This window comes from Brassica napus, chromosome C7, assembly GCF_020379485.1.
Source record: "Brassica napus cultivar Da-Ae chromosome C7, Da-Ae, whole genome shotgun sequence".
NCBI classification, from domain to species: domain Eukaryota; kingdom Viridiplantae; phylum Streptophyta; class Magnoliopsida; order Brassicales; family Brassicaceae; genus Brassica; species Brassica napus.
The window spans coordinates 15948836-15969597 of record NC_063450.1 but is presented as its reverse complement, the minus strand read 5'-3'; the positions used below and the strand labels follow the sequence as shown (position 1 = coordinate 15969597).

Sequence of the window (20762 nt, the reverse complement as noted above, 5' to 3'; positions counted from 1 at the left end):
CTTTTGGTTCTTGCTGATGTCCTTGAGGACTTTCATCATTCCCTTCTCAAAGTTATCACAAAACTCTTGGACATCAAATTGAAGCAATCGCCTCTTGGGATCAGCCACATCTCTGGTCGTTTTGATATGATCTTTGCACCTTATGTCTAGCTGTTCCTGCACACTAACAAACTCATCAAAATTATTCAAAGAATATTTAAATGGAGATTGAGAGACTGTTTTTCGTGGGGATTTCTCCTTGCTACTTTTCCTTTGAAGACAAAACATCAAAACCTGAAAATCTCAACACAAAAGTTAGGAAATAAAACCTCACACTCTCAAGTGTTTAATTTCACCCACTCAAGTGTTTCTCTCAGATTTAGGTGATCACACACAAGTTTCTACTCAATTTTCTAAGAGAACAAATCAAAGAATCCCAATGGACAAAATCCAAGCAAGCACAAAAGGAATTTCTTAAGAGAGAAAGATAAGAGATTTTTCTTTTTTTGATTTGGAATCCGTTTTAACCACCTCAAAGGCTGGATTTCTCCTCAACCAGCAGGCTTTCTCTTCCACCACCAATCCACAAATCAAACTTGAAACTTTACTTTTTAAAAAAAAAAATCAAAATCGTAGATCTCTCTCTTTTTTTTATAAGTGGATGGTGATGAAGGGCCCAGATTCAAGATAGATAGAAGAAGAAGTGTTTATGAAGAAATGGAAGATGAGAAGATGAATGATTTAGAAGATACCAAATGAGCGGCTCTGATACCACTTGAAGGATCCTAAGATCGGCTCACTCGACTGGATCTAGTTTGGATATGAACTCCGGATGGAGAACTGGTGGATTCAAGGGTCGCACGAAGGTTTCGGAAGGCCTCCAATATTCCCGACTTCAGTTGGTGCTTGATATGACTCACAAGTCCACCAAAAGAAGGGTCTCTAGTCGTTGCTTGATATGACTCACAAGTCCAACGATTTTGAGGAATGTTTACTTGGATATGACTCACCAAGAAACAAGACAAGTTCTAAACAAAGAACAAAGAATTTCAACTCAAAACAAAGGGGAAAACAATCTGTTATTTCAAGTGAAAGGGATTACATACTTACACTACTTTGTAGTCAAAAGAAATAAAGAAGAATGTGTGAAATCAAGACATAGAAAATACAACATTGACTAGATCTGGTCAAAGCACGGAAAATTGAGAAGACTAGTCAAGATGTCTGTTCGGCTACTGTCTAGATTCATCCGAGCTGGCTGTGTCCAAGGTGGAAAGGATCAGCACATGGGCGGGACGATCAGCAAGGGCCGCGGGACGTTCTGCAAAGGCCGCGAGACGTTCTGATCGGGCAAGTTGCGTTCTAACGTGGCCCACGTCTTCTGAGAGCTCCAGGATCCTTGCCTTAGAGAAATATCCAAAGGAGAAGTCCATGATCGGATTGAACAAGGAGGCGAGATCATCAGCACAGTCGCCGGTGCATGCGGTACGAGCCAAACGGACCAAAAGAGAGAAGCTATGGTTTGAATCGGAATTGGCTCGTCCTAAGTTGATTCTGGTTTGACCATCAGCCTTAGCTTGTGAAGTTGGACGGGAAAGGCAAGCTCCACTACGGTCAGATCGTTCATCCGACCATGGTCCCAGCCAAAGCTCCTTTCCGGACGTATGCGGGATGGTCCAGTACACTGCACGGTCAGTCTGTCCGGCATGGTGAAAAACATGAACCTCGGTTGAAATGTTCAGAACGTCCTGAACTCCATGCTGAGCTGGTTCTATGTACTGATCAGTGGAGTGTGGCACATCATTCCCTCCCTCTTCAAAAGGATTTGTCCTCAAATCCATTGTGCATGTATCAAAAGGGAATAAATCAGATACAAAGGATTTAAAATTCATGAAAAATTCAGTGAATGAAAAGTTTGGACAGAAACTTCGTTGGAGGTTTGAAGTCGTTTTCATCATGTAATTCCAAGTCCTTTGGCGTTCATCATTGCTTGCTCTCCTTGGGAAATGATCATGCTTATCATGTTCATTCAAAACAACTAGAGAAACCACATCAAATCTGATAAAGAAATAATCAAAGGGTTTCTCTATCCTTAAGACATCAAAAACAGGATCCAAACTCTTAGGATAATCATCAAGCACGTGGACAAGCATCAAGCAAGTAAACTGATCATCAAAAATTGGTTTATCAATTTTAAAATTAGGCCAAGCTGTTAAACGGTTAGGGAAAGAAAGAGACAATGCCAAATCTGAAAAATTCTCATCATGAACGAAATCAAATTGATTCTTTGGCCTAAGTAATTTTGGTTCATGCATTTTTCTACACCAAATCTCTTTCAAAGCACAGCTTAAGTAAAACAATTCATGAAAAGGTGTAATCAAAACGTTTTTCAACCAAGTAAAGATGTGTTTTCTTTTGGAAATTCTCGGATTCAAAACGTTTTCATGATGAGCAGAGACAATCAACCCATGATACTTACAGTGATTTTGGTTTGTACAGGAGGTTTACTGAGGAAACACCTTTGGTTCATGGAGGATCGGTTTTGGCTCATGCCGCTTCTTTCTTGGGCATGAATCTCCTTTAGAAGTCTGGTACTCGCGGATAGACGGGCCGGATAACCTCCGGTTTGGAAAATTCATAACTCCTTCCTCCGTTAAGCTTTTCAAGTGATTAATCTAAGCCTCGGTGAATCCTTGGTGAGTTGGATTTCCAAAGAAATTGGATTCATGACAAAAGACCTTCTGAATGTTGAGATATCCGTTTTGGACTGAACCCCTGTCGCTGGCATCTCCGAGGTAGCCGGTTTGGACCACAAAGCTTCTTCAAATCTCAGGCTGTTGGGCACGGTCAATACTTTCATTTCTCAGAAGCTGGACCTCTCTTTCCTGGATACTCAAAACAAACACTAAAAGACCAGGATCAAATGTGCAAGACAAATACTTGTTCAAACCAAAAATCAAGATATCTTTTCCAAGAACAAGTAGCACACATTTCAGCTTGTCAAGATGCACATCAAAGTAGACATTACAGACAGAATTTTATCAAGATATGCAACAATAGTATTCATTTTCAAGACGTGCATTTCCTGCTCAACATCTGAACACACAAACTTAAGTTCAGATTGAGAATCAACTATTAAAGACTCAAAATGTTTTTCAAAGAAAGTGTTGTAAACCACAATATCATCTAGGCTCAAATCAACACAATTATGAAGAATTGATCTCAGAAAATGCCATGTTTTATCAGTTTCAGAACACAAGAGATCAAGCTGCAAAACAGAATCACAAAAATCAAGATCACAAAAATCAGTTTCAATTTCAAGTGATTTCTGTTTCAGCATCTTTTTAATCAAGAGATCTTCCAATGCACAAGAGGATGGAAACAAATCATCAGTGATCAGTGCATGTTTAGAAGAACTCAGATCAAAGCCATTCTATTTAAAAACAAACGAATCAAAAGATTTTCTAGCACAAAAATCAGTTTGTTTCAAATCAAGCTCAAAAGATTTTTCAAAACGATCAAAGTCTTTGCTATGCGTTAAGAACTGATCAAAACTCAAGATTATTCCAGAATTTATGCCATTGTCTTTTTGAAAACGTGGTTGATCAAGAAGTTCATCAGGTTTAAAGATTTTAAAAGAATTAATCATGCTTTCACAAAACAGATTTTGAAAGACAAAAGTCTTTCACCTTTTCAAGACCAAAACGAATCACATCAAGAGAACTGATATTAACAAACATATCAGGCTGAGAATTAAGAAAATCAGATTGCTCACAGTGCTCTTGAAGTTCAAAAGACAAAGGGGCATGAGTTGTGCCGGGATCAAAGCAAAGATGGCTCTCCATAGCGATGGATGTGATGTTTGTTGCTCCTTCATCAAAGACTGGACCAGGTTCGTCCTCCTCATCAAAGATAGGATCTTGATCTTCATCAAAAGATATCCTAGTGTCAAGACGTGGTCCTTGATGTGGTAAACCTAGTGGCTCTTCCTCAAAAACCTGTGGAGACAAAACAAGACAACTCGGATGCTCCGGTTGCAAAATGGGTAGTTCTACAATAGCATGTTCAATATCAGTTACAAACTCAGGTTCAAGAGAAGGAAGATCACATTTATTCTCACAAGTCATCAAGCTTTCAATTGGCTCTTCATCATATTCATCAAACGTAGGTAAAGAATCTGAAAAATCTTTCAACTCCTCAACATGGGTTTCAGATTTACCTTTGGATTTCTTGCTGATGAATAAGGATGGCTCAGCTACAGGTGCACGTGTGGATGTGCTCTTCTTTTGGTTCTTGCTGATGTCCTTGAGGACTTTCATCATTCCCTTCTCAAAGTTATCACAAAACTCTTGGACATCAAATTGAAGCAATCGCCTCTTGGGATCAGCCACATCTCTGGTCGATTTGGAATTGGCTCGTCCTAAGTTGATTCTGGGTTGACCATCAGCCTTAGCTTGTGAAGTTGGACGGGAAAGGCAAGCTCCAGTACGGTCAGATCGGCCATCCGACCATGGTTCCAGCCAAAGCTCCTTTCCGGACGTATGCGGGACGGTCCAGTACACTGCACGGTCAGTCTGTCCGGCACGGTGAAAAACATGAACCTCAGTTGAAATGTTCAGAACGTCCTGAACTCCATGTTGAGCTGGTTCTATGTACTGATCTGTGGACTGCGGCACATCAGTAATACCATCACCAGAACCATGAGTCACGGGCGAGTGGACTAAGGCCTTGAGTGTTAACCCCGGGAAGAGAAGAATGCATAGCGGAGAAAATATATGCTACCATTCAATCACTTGTTTTGCTATTAATTTTATAAATAAAAAAATTCAAGAGCAGTGCGGGAGAGATGACCGCACCTATTGTAGAAAAGCCATTAATATGATGTGGTTAGTAAGTTATGCTATTATAAATAAATTATTGTTTAATTATTAAACTATAGAAAAGAACAAAAATACAACAACTACTTTGATCTATATAACATACATAGATTAAAAATTTAAATGTATATTATTTAGTTAATAAAATTAATTAGAATAAAAATACTTTATTTTTAAGCTATAATACATATTATAATTTATTTAGTTTTGTTAAACGACAACTGGTTGCCTTTACTTTAAATGTGATATATTACTTTGAAATTGCATAATAAAGGTTTAATAGTAAAATTTTGATATTGATTTAATTACATTTTTATTTAAAAAACAAATTCAAATTAATTTAATAAAAATAATAATTACGCTATAAAATCTCAGTAATAGCGTAATTATTATTTTAAAAATAAAATAAAATATTGGCTATAAAATCTCAATAATAGCATATTAAATTTAATAGTTCAGATAAATAAAATATTTCAAAATAATACATTTTTAAAATTATATTAATTTCACTGATTTTTATTTGTTAAATAGAAATATTATATGTATCTCGCATATACTATTCATTATACATGTCACGATTTATATTGTATTTTGAACTGTTTATTTTAAGCAAACACACACCCCGCAATCTGCATTTTTTTTTAATACAAATTGCAGTTAATATGTTGGATCAATTAGCCCATAATACCATAAGAAGACATAAATAAAGGATCTACCTTCAACACCATAAATGTAGGCCCAATAGTGATTCCAGGGCAAGCGAAAATACGGATTACCCCTTTTCTCTATTTACGATTATGGTAGATTAGGATGTATTTGAAGATTTGGTGTAGATGTTGGATCAAATAAATTGCCCAATGGCTTTTATTTAAAATGTGAATATACAATGACTTGGGCTAAATGTTATTAAGCCCAAAAAATCAAGTCATGTGGTGTATTAGAAATGTCCCACATCGGGGAAGAAGAGAAAAGAAGAGTTGTTTATATATGTGTTAATGACATGAGGTTGTAAACGGCTTGGAGAGAGAGAAAGGCTCTCCATGCGCGCGCCGCCGCCGCCGTCCGGCCGGCTCGGCGTGGGCTTGGGTCTTGGGTATATTTTTTTTGGACCAAATTAATCTCAACGTTTTGCCATTCAATACAAGAAAAACAACATGATTTTTTATTTAAAACGACAAGTAGTTTGTCTAGAAAATAAAAATGTCATGCAGTTTATCCTCTCAAAAATTTTAAAACGAGAAAAGAGAGAGTCTTGCGGAATGAGTTTCGCAACTCAACTTCCCTCGATCTCCGCGAGATTTTCGCCCACGTGCAGCAGCTGTTGCGGGAAGTGGGTCTTCTCCGTCTCTTTAAATATCGACTCTCCTCCTTCTTCATTTGGGAACGTTTTTTCACAACCAAAACCAGCAAATCCTATAGCGTAAGTCTAGAGAGTGTTTCGTAGAAATTTTAGTTCGTTAGGGGTTCTTCACGAGTGCCGCGTGATAACCTATCATGGTTTTATCCTGGGACTCCTATTCGTACAGATCCGTCGCACTAACGGAGCGAATATTAAGAGTTAAGGAAAGAGATTCATCTCGACTCCATGGTTTCATTTTCGTTACGGTTTTGAATCGTCTATATATTTTCCTTAACGTCGTTTATATTATATCGTTTCTTTGATCCGGTTTTCCGGCTTATACAATCTTAACTCTTAATCGCTTTATGTCTAAAGCTCGAATCGGGTTGAAAAACGATTTATAAAAACGGGTTTTGGAACCGTGTTTGCGATTTGCTTTCTAGCACTTCCGCGAAACGTTTATTCTTATTCATAACGGGGTTTGCGATTTGCTTTCGAGCACTTCCGCGAAACATTTGTTCTTATTTCATAATCGTGTTTGCGATTTGCTTTTTAGCACTTCCGCGAAACGTTTATTGTTTATTTCATTACGCTTTGCGGATTGCTTTCTAGCATTTTTCGCAAAACGTTTTTGATACAGTCTTAAAACGTTATATACATGAATCGTTTCAGTAACCGCTTTCTTAAGCGAGTTTGTGAAACATTCTAAGTCTATAAAAATGGTTTCTGCGAACGCTTCTAAGCGAGATTGCAAAACATTTTTTCTCAAGACTTATATTGATAGGATTTGGTTCAAACACCAAAAATGAAAATCGATTTTAGACTATTATTTTTTGCTTAAAAATAATATGTTCTTTGCTGATTGGAGTACTAATCCGTCTTCATGTTTTCTCTACAGAAAAATGACGAACGATAACAACACCCCCAGTGATGTCACAACAACTCCACTCAACGTTGCAGCCACTGATGCAACTGTGACAACCGTTGGAAACATCACAGCATCTACCGCTGCAGCAACAACAAGCACTATCCTCCCTGCGGGAAATGCTGCTGATGAAACCACTCGCCGTAGCCTATTCGGTGCTGGTCTTTATCAGACGGGTTCAGTTTCAGCAACTGCAAGTGGTCCGGTGTCAGTTCAAACTCCTCCGGCTGTCCCTAGTGTGTTCACTCAAGGACTGATGCCAGACAAGTTTGATGGCAAAGGCTTCAAAACGTGGCAGAAGAAGATGATGTTCTTCCTGACAACGATGAAGCTGGACAAGTTCATCCAGGATGACAAGCCTCTTATGCCTTACGGGATTGATGATGTTCACAGTCTCGCAACTGTTGACATATGGGTGCATTCCGACTTCATCTGCAAAGGTTACGTTTTGGGTCGTCTCATTGACCCATTGTACCGGGTCTACTGTGAGATCCCCACGGCGAAAGAGCTATGGAGATCACTGGACAAGAAGTACAGAGGTGAGGACACTGGCTGCCAGAAGTATGTGGTCTCAAAGTTCCACGACTTCAAAATGGTGGATTCAAAACCCATCATGGATCAGGTGGAAGCGCTTCAGCTCATTTGCCATGAAATCACTGCTGAAGGAATGTCCATTTGTGAGACATTCACAACTCTCAGCTTCATTGAAAAGCTTCCTCCAAGCTATGCGGATTTCAAGAACTACTTGAAGCACAAAAAGAAGAAGATGGGGCTCGAGGAGATCATCATGAGGCTTCAGATGGAATCCAGAAACCGAATTGCTGACAATGTCACTACTAAGGAGCACAATGTCAACATGGCTGAGCACAAAGGCAAAGGAAAGGCACACGCCCATTCTCCTGCAAAGCCTTCCAAAACTGCAGCAGCCCTGAAGGCTTCTGGGAAAAACTTCAAGAACAAAGGCATTGAAATCAATGCGAATGCGAATGTGGAGAAGTTCAGGGGGAAATGTCACTACTGCCACAAAGTAGGGCACAAGACTGTTGAGTGTCGCAAAAAGATCAAGGATGAGAAGGCTCAGGCAAATCTCACTGAGGAGGATCTCGTTGCTGTGGTGACTGAAGCCAACATGGTTGAAAGCAACAACCCCAAGGAATGGTGGTATGACACTGGTGCAACCACCCACATTTGCACCGATAGGGCGATGTTCAACACCTATCAGAAAAGCATGACTGAGGAGAAGCTCAAGATGGGAAACACTGCAGTCTCCAAGATTGAAGGACGCGGCAATGTGATTTTGAAGATGACATCTGGACATGAGGTCACTCTGACGAATGTAAAACATGTGCATGACATGAGGAAGAACCTGGTCTCGGGAACCTTGCTCAGCAAGAATGGATTCGCCACAAATTTTGAGGCGGACAAGCTCGTGATTAGGAAGAATGGGATGTATTTGGGAAGAGGGTATGTTAAGGGTGGACTTGTCAAGTTGAATGTAATGACAGTCCCTCCGAAAGTTGTAGCTTCAAAAGTTTCAATGAATAAGAAAGAGCCAGTTGCTTATTTGGTTGAGTCTTTTAATATATGGCATGAAAGATTAGGCCATGTAAACTACAAATCTATACAAAGATTAATGAATTTAAATCTAATTCCTAAATGCAAAACAAGTAAACAAAAATGTGAAGTATGCGTACATGCTAAGCTCACGAAAACGCCATCACCTCGTGTTGAAAGAACTAATAAACCTCTAGATTTAATTCACACCGATCTATGTGATTTAAAATACTTACAAACTAGAGGTGGGAAAAAGTACTTTGTGACCTTCATAGATGACTGCACAAAATATTGTTATGTATATTTATTACATAGCAAAGATGAAACCTTAGAAAAATTTAAAGAATTTAAACTCGAGGTCGAAAATCAGCTTAAAGCTACTATTAAAGTAGTAAGAAGCGACAGAGGAGGCGAGTATGATGGTCCATTCAATGCATTCTGTAAAGAACATGGAATAATCCACCAAACTACAGCTCCTTACTCACCAGAATCTAATGGAGTTGCTGAACGCAAAAATCGAACTCTAAAAGAGATGATGAATGCAATGTTGCAGGAATCTGGGTTACCCCAGAACATGTAGGGGGGGGGGGAAGCGTTGCTTACCACTAATTATATCCTCAACAAAATTCCACACAAGGTAACTGGCAAAACTCTATATGAATTATGGAAAGGTAATTTACCTTCGTATAAATACCTCAAAGTGTGGGGGTGCCTGGCAAAAGTTGCGGTACCACCACCAAAGAAGGTCTCTATTGGACCTAAAACAGTGGATTGCATCTTCATCGGATATGCACAAAACAGTAATGCTTATCGATTTCTGGTACATAAATCTGAAATATCAAACATTCATGTAAATGCAGTCATGGAATCAAGAAATGCATCTTTCTTCGAAAATATTTTTCCATATAAGGAAAAACAAGGTTCAAAACGAATTCGAGAAGAAAGAGACAATGACAAAAACTCAGAAACTGAGACAAACGTCGAGATTTCTATAAATGATATTTCAGAAAATGGAGAAAAAGATGAACCTCGAAGGAGAGAAAGAGCTCGAAAAGAAAAATCTTTTGGAGAAGATTTCCTAATGGCATTTTTAGTAGAAAATGTTACAAAAACTTTGGGAGAAGCCATGGCTTCACCAGAAGCTCCATTCTGGAACGAAGCTGTCAGGAGTGAATTTGATTCGATCATGCAAAATTATACTTATTACATAACGAATTTACCACCTGGCTGCAAAGCATTAGGGAATAAATGGATAATGACACGAAAACCTGGTGGAAAATACAAGTCTAGGCTTGTAGTTCAAGGATTCCGACAAAAGGAAGGCCTTGACTATTTTGATACATATTCTCCAGTGACGAGAATAACATCAATAAGACTGATGATAGCTATCGCAGCCTTAAGAGACTTAGAAATCCATCAAATGGATGTAAAAACTGCTTTTCTAAATGGTGATTTAGAAGAAGAAATTTACATGAAACAACCTGAAAGTTTTGTCATTCCCGGGCAAGAAGACAAAGTATGTCGACTTGTAAAATCACTTTATGGGCTTAAACAAGCTCCTAAACAATGGCACGCAAAATTTGACAATACAATGATGTCAAATGGTTTCAAAATAAATGAATGTGACAAATGCATATGCTACAAAACAACCAAAAATGCGTATGTTTTGCTATGTATATGTAGATGATATGCTCATTATTGGAAGCAGTAAAGACATTATCAATCAAACAAAAAACATTCTCAAAGGGACATTTGAGATGACAGACTTGGGATTAGCAGATGTAATTCTCGGGGTTAAAGTCACAAGAAATTCAAACGGAATTATCTTAACCCAATCTCATTATGCTCAAACAATATTAGAGAGGTTTAAAAATTACTCTAATAGTACGGCAAAAACTCCGTTAGATCCCCAAATGCAGTTGACAAAGAATTCAGGTGAAGCGGTTTCACAAAACGAGTATTCACGTGTGATCGGAAGTCTCATGTACTTGACCAATTGTACTAGACCAGATCTAGCGCATGCAGTAAACGTACTTAGTCGATATACAAGTAATCCAGGTCATACTCACTGGAAAGCTATAACGAGGGTACTCAATTACTTGCGCTACACCAAAAATTTGGGGCTTCACTATGGTAAAGAACCAGCAGTTTTAGAAGGATACAGTGATGCTAACTGGATATCAGATTCTATAAACTCAAAATCCACGAGTGGATATGTATTTACACTAGGAGGAGCAACAATATCATAGAAATCTACCAAACAAACAGTGTTAGCCAGATCAACCATGGAATCTGAGTTCATAGCCTTAGACAAAGCAGCAGAAGAAGCTGAATGGCTTAGAAATATTTTGGAAGATATTCCTATGTGGGAGAAACCAGTGCCAGCTATACGCATACATTGTGATAGTCAATCAGCTATAGCTCGGGCTCAGAATAATCTCTACAATGGTAAATCTCGTCACATCAGAAGACGACATAAAACCATTAGACAACTTATCTCAACTGGTGTAATCACAATAGACTACATCAAATCGGCTGACAACCTAGCGGATCCATTTACTAAAGGTTTGTCACGAGATGTTGTTGCTAAATCATCAAAAGGAATGGGCTTAAAGCCTATAACGAATGAGGATGCTTGATTGCAACCCTACCTATCATGACTGGAGATCCCAAGACGTAGGTTCAAAGGGAAAACAAAATCAAACATAATCTAACCAAAGCACTTGAGACAAAGTAGTCTCTTCCCAGCTCCTACGATGATAAAAGTGCTAACAAATGTGAGAAGGATAAGCATAAGTTTTTAATGATTCCATAGCTTCTAAGCGGAGTATTACTCAATACTTTTCATGGTCAATCACCTAATGAGTGTGAAATGGGGCCGTTTCTAGGAGAATGAATGCAAGGCTATATTCTCTAAGTTCACTCATGAAAACCAGGAATAGTTCAGGGCCACAATGAACACAATAGAGAACTAAGTTCTACGAGAAAATGAAGCTGTGTTATGCATGTTGTCTCGGTATACATAAAACACCGGTTGGTTCAAGACATCATGTTCACCTTCTGGTAAAGTAAACCCGACGGATATTAACTATGAGTGGTTCAAGGCTTAAAAATGCCACCAACTCAAACACAGTGGAGTTTTTCGCAAACACTCTCGATAAGTATGTCTAGTCTAGTCAGGATTAGAATAAGTATAGTTTTTAGAGTCTATCGAGACTGCATTTAGTCTGCATATGTTTAGAGTCATTTCTATTCATGTGGGGGATTGTTGGATCAGATAAATTGCCCAATGGCTTTATTTAAAATGTGAATATACAATGACTTGGGCTAAATGTTATTAAGCCCAAAAAATCAAGTCATGTGGTGTATTAGAAATGTCCCACATCGGGGAAGAAGAGAAAAGAAGAGTTGTTTATATATGTGTTAATGACATGAGGTTGTAAACGGCTTGGAGAGAGAGAAAGGCTCTCCACGCGCGCGCCGCCGCCGCCGTCCGGCCGGCTCGGCGTAGCCGTGGGCGTGGGCGTGGGCTTGGGCTTGGGCTTGGGTCTTGGGTCTTGGGTCTTGGGTCTTGGTTAAGGGCCTCTGGCCCGATAAGAATATTCTTTTTGGACCAAATTAATCTCAACGTTTTGCCATTCAATACAAGAAAAACAACATGATTTTTTATTTAAAACGACAAGTAGTTTGTCTAGAAAATAAAAATGTCATGCAGTTTATCCTCTCAAAAATTTTAAAACGAGAAAAGAGAGAGTCTTGCGGAATGAGTTTCGCAACTCAACTTCCCTCGATCTCCGCGAGATTTTCGCCCACGTGCAGCAGCTGTTGCGGGAAGTGGGTCTTCTCCGTCTCTTTAAATATCGACTCTCTTCCTTCTTCATTTGGGAACGTTTTTTCACAACCAAAACCAGCAAATCCTATAGCGTAAGTCTAGAGAGTGTTTCGTAGAAATTTTAGCTCGTTAGAGGTTTTTCACGAGTGCCGCGTGATAACCTATCATGGTTTTATCCTGGGACTCCTATTCGTACAGATCCGTCGCACTAACGGAGCGAATATTAAGAGTTAAGGAAAGAGATTCATCTCGACTCCATGGTTTCATTTTCGTTACGGTTTTGAATCGTCTATATATTTTCCTTAACGTCGTTTATATTATATCATTTCTTTGATCCGGTTTTCCGGCTTATACAGTAGATTTATCAAATATTTTTTTCAGATTTTCTTTCGTTACCGAGGAGGTAACAGTGATCGTATCCAGACAAAGCAAGATCTGAGCCGTCTAATACCTGACACAAACGGCGCTCTGGATTGCGTATCCAGCTAAAGATCTTCCGCCACTACATACAGAAAAACATAAGCAGGTGAGATAGTTCGGCTTCTTTCTCCTTTAGTCTATAAAAGACATTAACATCAACCATTTATGCAGGACCATTAACTCATACCTTTGGTCATTAAGAATCATAAAGAAGAATCCAAAAAGCGAGGTGTTTCTTACATTGGTATCTGCTCAGTTGGAAAGGTATTGTTCGAAACTTAAAGCTCTCCTCAGATTCTTGTTTTTGAACATTTAGTGGGATGAATGATATGCTACTTGCCACCAATCAACTCCTTTATCTCGGAATGTTGTTTTATATTACATATCCAACCGAAAGTCATTCGATTATTGATTAGTTGAAACCCTAAACTACTCCTGCTCGTAACTGTTTCTAAGATAATGCTAATCTGATTTTAACTAACAATTGTTGGGTTTTCGTAGATGAGCATATGTGTCAAGTTCTGGCGAGGTGAGTGGAAAAAAATGAGGAGGAGTGGCATTTCCACCCTGATGAGGAAGACATCGGAAAAAGGGTCATGATTAAAGACGATGAAACGTATGCTACTTTGGAGGCAATGGTTAGGAGACAGTACTCTTGAAACATCCGCCCCTTCCCCATTTCTAACCGGGGTTCCTGGGCGCGGGATTTAGGACACACATGTCTACTTTCCCGACATCTCCGTGTGCCCCGTTTCTGGTCCCATGAGTTCCAGGTGCGTTTCCTTTCTTACCATTGTCATTTTCACTTATAGTTCTGCAAAAAGGGAGAGGGAAAAAGAGGGGTGAGTATGAATACTCAATGAAGCGATTCTAGACCAGTCTCCCCCATGAGCTTTTGTACTGCTCAATGCGAAACGAGAACCGACTAGTCACTACATTCATTTCTTAACTAGCTATTAAGGTTTCATTTCACGAAAACAAGCAATGCAATGAACTCAGTCATCACTCAATTCACACAATTCGGTTTATTATTTAAGACTCCAGTCATCCTAGAACTCTAGGACCTACACAGCTCAAGCGGACCAACCCTCCCCTTTTCTTGCTGCATTCCTGTGGAGCCGCCTGCCCTGGTACAGTCGGCATCCGGTTCCCTTGGATGTAGTCTATACCCTTTGCAGTGTATTACGGCCCCTTCCCGCCAACACTCGGCGTGACTCAATCTTACCGGCGCCTCTATTCTTAACCTGCCGTTTTTGAACGCTACGGCCGCCGCGTTTTCCCATACTCCCCACCAGTCCCTCGGTGGTTCGTATTCCATTTCTATTCATTTCCCATACTCCCCACCAGTTCCTCGGTGGTTCGTATTTCAATCATTTAACTTTTCCTTTTTCTTTTATTTCCTTTTTCCTTAAACCCTTAGACTCTTTCTTACTTTCCTTTTTAGACGCCACCCGTTCTCGGTGTCACACTCAATCCATTTAACAATCATTCATAGATATCCTATCATTCATCTAACCAGACCGGTTAACATTTCTCTTATAATCCTACGTTCATTTCTTTCTAACCATCCTAGCTCTCAATCACAACCACAGATCTTCAACCAATCAAACAATCAAACAATCATCAACACACCGGTTTATTTAGAATCTTAAATCAGTATGAGGGTTCTAATGCAATATGGTCTATCATCCTAACCACAAACAGGATCTAATCAATCCTAGCAACCCATTCAACAATATAAAAGAGCATGGAAGAGATCTGGGTAGAACACCTCACCTCACCTTAGCCTAGATCTGGATCTGGATCTGAGTTGAGAGGCGAGGGAAACGGGATCTGAGGTCTAGGACACCGCGCGGCCACCACCACCACTCGCGGCTGTTCACGGCAAGGAGAGAGAGATGTGGCCGAGAGAGAGAGAAGGAGGCGCGGCGAGAGAGAGAGAGAGAGAGGAGAGACGCTGCGAAGAGAGAGAAGGAGGAGAGAGACGGCGCGGGGAGAGAGAGAGAGTCGACGGCTAGGGTTTCTGATCTCCGGGGATTCTCTGCAGGGCCTCGCTTCTAGATTTCTGATGAGAGAAAAAGAAGTGGAGGCTTGCTTTTATAATGTGGGGAAAGGGAGAACCCTAGGGTTTTCTAGTTGGGCTGTAGAGAACCCATTAGCCTTTTAAAAATTTAATTGAGCTGGTTTTGGGGTGTTACAATTATCCCCCTCTTATTCGGAATTCGTCCCGAATTCCAAATCTTCAGTTCGAACTTAACATCCCAAAACTAAGGTGAGTTTCCAAACACAATCACGGGAAGCACGAAAAAGGCGTCCTACTTTCTCAAGATCATTTAAAACCAACAATGAATTTAATAAATGAAATGGAGTAGGACTACAACAAATAGATAGGTCTCAAGGTATCGCCAAAATCCGCGGATATCCTTATAACAAGAAGTGAAAAGCTAAAAACCAATAGGAAATGAAGAAAAACGTGTCCTACTCCTACTAGCTGATTCAGGAATCACAACTAGCCACTTCGAACTGGAGACTTCTGCTCCCCTTCCGGCTTAGGACCAGCCACGCGGCCACTCCCTGTCGACGACGCCGGCTCCTCTTCCACTCCCTGTCGACGACGCCGGCTCCTCTTCCCACTCTGAGTCCTCCGATGGATCCTCTTCCACCTCTACGTCTTCCTCAGAGCTCGAGATGGCGACGACCCGACGAGTAAGTGTCCGTTCAGCCTTCATTGCCTGACCGGCCATCCGGTTTACCAAGGCGAATTCCCATGGTTCCAACACACCAATCAGCTTTCCCCGAATTTCTTCGCGGAGTCCTGCCTTGTACCACCGGCACCAATCCTCCGCTGTCTTGGGCTTGCATCTTTTGGCTGACTCCAGGAATTCCTCTGTGTACTCCCGGACTGAGCGCGGTCCTTGCCTGGCCTGCATCAGTGTTCCACACCGACATACTCCGGTTATGCTCCTGAGACTCTCTGCATCAATGCTCGGAATCTTCCTTGGGCGTCCACGTTTCCTTGTTGGTACACTGTCCTCCGTCTGAATCGGTCCAAAACCTTCCGTGGTCGACTCCGCCCTCTTTGGGCGCCCTCGGCCCCTCGTGGGCAGTGTCATGTCAACTCCAGGTGCAAACTGGAAAGTCCCCTGACCCTGGTACAATCGCCTGTACTCGTCTGCACGCTGAAAATGGGGCATCAAAACCCGATGCCTCACGGTCGTCTCCTGGATGGGGGCGTTCGGCTGCTCCGCGAACTCCATTTCCTCTTCATCTGGGAAGAGTGCAGGTACTATGTCACCCCAAGCGTCACAGTAGGGCTTGCGGCCGTACGCCCTTGTCCCTTTTGGTCCATAGCGCATACGTCTTTCTCCGAGCTCGTGATGCACTGGTGAAGACATCCTGCAGCGTAAAAACAAAGACCTGATCAGAACATAATAGTAGTCATGCTTAGATGGCAGTTTTCAATCATTTCCCAAAATTAGTGCTGCTTTAGCATTCCATAGAATATCATCCGCGGTGTGGTTCTTATCGTCCCCTTTTTGCCCCAAGACGATCCTTTTTACCGTCAGCCCTTTTACCCTATGAAGATCCCATATCCTTATTAGCATTTTGCATTTTTCTCCAAGTTGATCCTCCATCATCCTTTTTACCCCAAGATGATCCTCCATCATCCTTTTTACTCCAAGATGATCCTTAGCTTAGTTCTCACAATCTGAAATCGGCTTTCTCCTACTGTCTCGCCGGTAGTCCCTTGGCCGCCCTGGTTCACCTCTTCCTCATCGGCGGCCCACGCCATGGTGGTGGGACCCGCGTCCATATATATATATATATTTTTTTTGTTTTTTTATATATATGTGGAAACGAGTTTGACTGTTATATCGGAATGCCAGAAGTCCATTTCTTTGCAGAGTTTAATTACTCCGTGAAGCTGCGCACGCCTCGGCCTTGCGTCCGTCTCTCTTCCCCCGGCCGTCCCGGTCCAGTGTGGGGCGGTGGCGCCGGCGGGACGTTTCCTTCCGCTCATAGGTCCGACTTTCCATTCCCCCTTAACTTGCCGTGCTAGGCGACTAATCCCTCTGTATACTTGCCTTACAACTCCTTGTTACCCATTCCTGAATCTCTGAAACTCCACTACACTGCGGTACGAGGACTTTTTGTTGAACTGATCTTGTCCGGAGACTCTGAGCTGTTCGAATTTTCCTTTAGCGTTAGCTATGACGGTCTATCAGAACCATAAGGGAAATGGGCAATATCGGAAACGCTGATCCCTTAAGTTAGTATTAAGGGACATTAACCTGGCTCTGATACCAATTGAAACACCCGCCCCTTCCCCATTTCCAACCGGGGTTCCTGGGCGCGGGGTTTAGGACACACATGTCTACTTTCCCGACATCTCTGTGTGCCCCGTTTCTGGTCCCATGAGTTCCAAGTGCGTTTCCTTTCTTACCATTGTCATTTCCACTTATAGTTCTGCAAAAAGGGAAAGAGAAAAAGAGGGGTGAGTATGAATACTCAGTGAAGCGATTCTAGACCAGTCTCCCCCATGAGCTTTTATACTACTCAATGCGAAACGAGAACCGACTAGTCACTACACTCATTTCTTAACTAGCTATTAAGGTTTCATTTCACGAAAACAAGCAATGCAATGAACTCAGTCATCACTCAATTCACACAATTCGGTTTATTATTTAAGACTCCAGTCATCCTAGAACTCTAGGACCTACACAGCTCAAGCGGACCAACCCTCCCCTTTTCTTGCTGCATTCCTGTGGAGCCGCCTGCCCTGGTACACTCGGCATCCGGTTCCCTTGGATGTAGTCTATACCCTTTGCAGTGTATTACAGCCCTTTCCCGCCAAGACTCGGCGTGACTCAATCTTACCGGCGCCTCTATTCTTAACCTGCCGTTTTTGAACGCTACGGCCGCCGCGTTTTCCCATACTCCCCACCAGTCCCTCGGTGGTTCGTATTCCATTTCTATTCATTTCCCATACTCCCCACCAGTTCCTCGGTGGTTCGTATTTCAATCATTTAACTTTTCCTTTTTCTTTTATTTCCTTTTTCCTTAAACCCTTAGACTCTTTCTTACTTTCCTTTTTAGATGCCACCCGTTCTCGGTGTCACACTCAATCCATTTAACAATCATTCATAGATATCCTATCATTCATCTAACCAGACCGGTTAACATTTCTCTTATAATCTTACGTTCATTTCTTTCTAACCATCCTAGCTCTCAATCACAACCACAGATCTTCAACCAATCAAACAATCAAACAATCATCAACACACCGGTTTATTTAGAATCTTAAATCAGTATGAGGGTTCTAATGCAATATGGTCTATCATCCTAACCACAAACAGGATCTAATCAATCCTAGCAACCCATTCAACAATATAAAAGAGCATGGAAGAGATCTGGGTAGAACACCTCACCTTAGCCTAGATCTGGATCTGGATCTGAGTTGAGAGGCGAGGGAAACGGGATCTGAGGTCTAGGACACCGCGCGGCCACCACCACCACTTGCGGCTGTTCACGGCAAGGAGAGAGAGATGCGGCCGAGAGAGAGAGAAGGAGGTGCGGCGAAGAGAGAGAGAGAGAGAGAGAGGAGAGACGCGGCGAAGAGAGAGAAGGAGGAGAGAGACGGCGCAGGGAGAGAGAGAGAGTCGACGGCTAGGGTTTCTGATCTCTGGGGATTCTCTGCAGGGCCTCGCTTCTAGATTTCTGATGAGAGAAAAAGAAGTAGAGGCTTGCTTTTATAATGTGGGGAAAGGGAGAACCCTAGGGTTTTCTAGTTGGGCTGTAGAGAACCCATTAGCCTTTTAAAAATTTAATTGGGGTGGTTTTGGGGTGTTACAACTCTCTTCGCCCCTCAACTCCTCTAGTTGGATGTTGTCTCCACTAGGTTACAAAACCCCACCAACAACCATTAATCATACGGAAGATCTTTGTATCCTCTTAAACGTGAAAACATCTCTCTCAGATCTGGCGTTGCTTGTGATAGTTGGGCCAAGACGGGTTGCGGAGTATGAGTTTCTGTGTAGAACAAGATTCTCCATTGGATCAACAACTTACATTGTTGATGGCACCCAAACCGAAGCAAACAGAGCCGAGTACGAAAGTAAGTAACATCGCCTAATGTGTATTACGATTAAAGTTTGCAAAAATGTAATTGTTTTCCTATGAATATTGTTTAGGGCTTGTTTTTGGGGACCGAGCTAAGGAAACTGAGAGGGTTATGAACGCCCGTTTTAGTGAAGAAACGATAATGCTATTCCACCGTGTCTCTTGTGAGATGGCCTATGCAGACCAGATTGGTGGTAACCAGCCCTCCAATAACCAACCCTCCAGGGATATTATTGTTGTCGAGGATAATGATGACGTCATGTACGACGCCAATAATGTCAACCTAGAGACTGGTCAAAACAGTCACGCTGTTGGAGGTATGTCTTAAACCAACCATCTAGATTGTAGTCACTCTATTTAACATTTATAATAACCACTTGGATTAACGATATAATAACCTCTCTGCTTGTTTAATGTAGGTTTAACCCCTGAAGGTACGAACCTTCTCACTGTCCCGATCACTCAAGTCGAAGCACCTTCCATTTTCTGGGACGTGGGAATGGATTTACGTAACTATCAGAACCAGAGCAACCCGCTCACTGATCATGCTGCCATGGTGAATAACATGAGGTTTTGAGAAGGAGTTATAGCCTCGGGTATCGAGGTTGATGAACAGTTAAACATAAACGCTCCTGCTGAGGTTGAGATGGAGCTTGTTGGCGGTGTAATCTCACTAGCTGAAGGAAACGACAATGCAGGCGGCGATACTATCCAGAATCAGGGGGTTGTCAAGGAGATTGGAGAAGTTGAGGGAGGAAGCTCATCGACTGGATCTACAAATAATGTTGGGTCTGTGTTTGGAAATGAGGGTGGGGGCTCGGGTGCTCGAAACAGTCCACGACCGGTTGATCATGACATCCGAGGCGAATCTGGCGAGATTGGTGAGGCGTTTTTGGTCACATTAAACATAATTTTATATTTATTTTGGTAACATATGAAGGTTGAAGAATAACTCAAAAAGTGATGCTTATTGCAGGCCCTGGAGGTGAAGGCATGCATACAACTTCGGGAGAACAAGGATTCCAAGTTTCTAGGCCACGCGTCCTTCAAGTGAACCCTTCACATCCAAGCCCCCCATTGTTTATGTTCACACAGGGTGGTCAAGCCGGGGAGCCAAGTGGAGTGAGAGAGGTCATTAAAGACGACAAGGATACTTCCTCTGAAGCAAGCGACATTGATGGTGGGTTTTGATGACAATCAGAACTAAGGTGTTACAGTTGGGAAAAAGATGTTATATAATGTGATATATCTACGGGGTCGTACTATTTTGGTGTAAAAATGGTTTAGGGTTACTGAAGCTAGGCCGAGGGTTTGTTTTTGTGGATTTTAAAACTTTGTATTAGCCGGCTATGAATTGGTAGTGGGGTTGGTTTGGTTTTTTGTGGAACAAATAGCCGGCTAAGGAAAAGTTTGTCCTCTTGTATGTTTGTTTAGTTGGTCATGACATGAAGCGTGTAACCTAAGTTAATGTTTAATATTACCTAAATTTAGAATTATATGAATCACGGACGTAATGACCGTCGAGTTATTTAATTTTAAAATCATATTTGTAACTATGGATGAAAATGTCCTCGATTTGTAATGATACGTGTCCTTTACCATAACTATAATATGGTTTACATTTAGAAAACCTTAAATAGAGAATGTTGAAATTGTGATTATGTGGTGAAGTCAATGATTACATTAATGGTAACATAACGAACACTGACGGTTAGA

The 20762-nt window shown here is 41.4% G+C and overlaps 1 long non-coding RNA gene across 1 annotated transcript; it reads left to right on the top strand.

Moving 5' to 3' along the window:
* Nucleotides 1–19812: 19812 nt before the first annotated feature.
* On the top strand, nucleotides 19813–20542 carry LOC111208273. Its single transcript, XR_002660247.2, has 2 exons — nucleotides 19813–19927; nucleotides 20023–20542. It is a non-coding gene; the product is annotated as an uncharacterized LOC111208273 (long non-coding RNA).
* The last annotated feature ends 220 nt before the right edge of the window (nucleotides 20543–20762 follow it).